Consider the following 3,318-nt stretch of genomic DNA (forward strand, 5'->3'; position numbering starts at 1 on the left):
GTAACATTTGTTAATGGCATCCATACCTGAAGCATAAGCATTTGATAAATTAGTCATTAAATTCTCAGTGTGAGCTTCTTTTTTTGCATCTTTGTCAGCTGATTGAAATGGATAGACAGATTTTTTTCTCATCTGTTTCCTATCTAAGTTGAGAAAGAAAGTTATTTGTGATTATTAAAACACGCTGATAATATGTATTTACTGCTTTTATCTGTAATCAAATGTATGCCTGCAAAAAATTCATAACATTAGAAATTTTATTTACACATGATCTCTGGTGGAGAGGTGTAAACTGGAGAGAAGCATTAGCTCTACTGAAGTTACGTAAGGCTCTTTAGTTTCCTATCAGTTTAGTGTAGAGGATTAGTAATTTAGTAATTAAGACCTATCATGTTTAACTATAAATAACAATGCCTACTATATAAGATCCTGAAGTGCCTTGCATACATATTAGCATTTAACTATAAATTCTACTACATACTAAGAGTCCTAAGTGCTGTACGCACATTTTAATCCTTATAAAGAGATTTTTCCCAGTATGCACATAAACAGATTTAAAGAAGTTAAGAAATAATAATAATTAACACTTGTTGAGCACATACTATGGCCCAGGAACTGTTCTAAGTATCTCACATGTATTATTCTATTCAATCCTTATAGCATAGGCTTATGATGTAGATAACTATTATTATTAACAAAGATAGCTTTATATACGGTGGAACTAGAATTTATAGACAGGTATTTGAATCGAAACGCCATTAAGTTATCTATCCTCTTTAAAAATTAATATTTGAAAATAGTAAGTCTTGAGGTCTTCTTCAATAAAAGTATTTAACCAGATATCCAATCAAGCAAGTAATTCGTTGTTAAGCATCATTTTATGTTCTGGGCAATGTATGGGAAAAAAGAAAGTACAAACTATAATGTATAAAATCAACTTGTTTACCTATAGCTATATAGAAAAAACACAAAGTAATCAGAAAATGATGTATGGCTAAATTTTGTAGTTTGGATTTTATAAGCTTAGTAGTATTGTTTCCAGTTCTAATGGATCTTTCTTAAAGTAAAATAAGCTATTTCCCTATATAATCCAGACTACATTTGTTAAAACTGTAGCAAGATTAATTTGGTTTAATTTTTAAGCATTGCTACAATTATCAATTGATAAAACGTAAGCATTTTAAATGTCTATGTATGACAGATAGAAGTGTTCTATAATAGCTTTTTCCATAAATAAAAACCTGATACATGAAAAAAACTGTGCATAAGAAAAGAGAGCAGAAATTACAGAAATGTGAGATGATCTGCAAAGAATGCAGTGAACTTAAAAACAAATTTCCATATTACATGTTGACCCAGTAGACATATATTAGGTTAATACTTTGTACAATTTTTTTTCTACAGGAAAATTGCTTTCTTCGAGTTTCACTGCTATAGACAGTGAGAAATAATTGATAATAAGTAAATTTTAAAGTACTAAAGCTTTAAAAGCATTACTTTTTAAAAATAATTAGTGGAAACAAAAAGCACAAGGAAAAGGGAAAGTAAAAAGCTTCTGTACATGAAACAGTATTACAGAACGTTTATAAGGAAATTATGTAGAAACCAAAAAATTTGATATTATTGGCATAAGAATTATATTCCACTAATAGCTCAACTACACATTGGATCTGCAACCTAAAACTAAATTAAATTAATCTTTAATAACAAAATGCTTGTTTTAAATGCATAAGTAAGTTAATGATTGCTAATATGCTTCTGTCAAAATATGTTAATAGGGCTTCCCTGGTGGCGCAGTGGTTGAGAGTCCGCCTGCCAATGCAGGGGACACGGGTTAGTGCCCCGGTCCGGGAAGATCCCACATGCCTTGCGTGGAGCAGCTGGGCCCATGAGCCATGGCCGCTGAGCCTGCGCGTCCGGAGCCTGTGCTCCGCAGCGGGAGGGGCCGCAGCGGTGAAAGGCCCGTGTACCGCAAAAAAAAAACAAAAAAAAAACTATCTGCAAGTATAAAATTAATTTGATTCTTGACAGTGTTATTGTCTGGACACCCTCCTCTAATTTCCCCATGAGAGTGATGTGCTCAATTTATTCACCTTTATCTCTGGTTCCCAAGATGTAGTGGTATATATTAAGTAGCTAATAATGATCTGGAATAAATCAATTATTTGTTTTTTCTTAAAAACATTTACATTCCTGAAATTCTTCTTCAGGACTCAAAATGTTTACCTATGATGAAATAGCACCTTTAATCACAAAGTAAAATTCTACATCTAATGGAAACTCTGTTGATACATATAAATTAGGCCACAGTGACAGTGCGCCAAGTTCAGAAGTAACTGAATTGGTCCTGCTTAACAAACCTCTTCATCACACATCGAAATCCTTAAAAATCAAATTGAATAAGAACATTTGTTAATAAAAATGGAGTCCATCAAATGAAATTGCTGTTACTTTTATTAGGAGAAATCAGTTAGAAAAGCATGCTATTTCTAAATATATCAAGTTATTAAGTCAAGATTACTAATGACAGTTTAATAGCTGGCAACTTGAGAGTTGTTTGATCTCAAAGACAAACAGAATAGGAGCCAGTTTTCTGGAAATCTAGTTTCAAGCAGTGACAACCCTTAGAGATCACATTTTTTAAAAAAGAAATTCTAAAATTACTGATAATTCAAATATGGCTTTGAAAATATCATAAATAATATGTGAATATAATATATAAGATTTAATATTTTTCCAGCAACCTATGCCTGACATCTGTCTTCTTAGAAGATCAGAAGATATTGCTGATTTAGAAGTAGAAAATATTGAGAATTATGTACTTTACATTAAAGAGTATATGAGTAAACTTTTCTTGTTATACTTATTTTGAGGATACACTCATAAATTTGAGGGCAGTTTTGTCATCTTGATCATTCTGTGTTTTTCAAACGCTGGAATTCTGTACAGAGAATGGGATGTAGAGGGCACTGTTGGACTTAAAAACAGAGGTAGCCTGTGCAGGATGAAATTCAAGGAATTAACTCAGCAGGATCCGTTTCTCTCACCTTGTTTACCAGACTAGAAAACAAAAGTATTTTTTTAAATATTTGATAGTCCAAAATGCTACTTTTTCCTCTTACAGTGTATTAAGAAAATCAGATTGTTGTATTGTTCATACAGGAATTTCCTTACAATACAACAAAATCATTAATAAAATTATTTTAAAAATCAGGTAGAGAGCTTTATAATGTCAGGTGGTACATATTTTTCAGCTCTGGGGAAGATATGTATTAGCTTGGAGAGGTCAAATTTAAGGAAAAGCAATATGCTTTAGAT

This window comes from Stenella coeruleoalba, assembly GCF_951394435.1.
Source record: "Stenella coeruleoalba genome assembly, chromosome: 14".
Taxonomy (NCBI): Eukaryota; Metazoa; Chordata; class Mammalia; order Artiodactyla; family Delphinidae; genus Stenella; species Stenella coeruleoalba.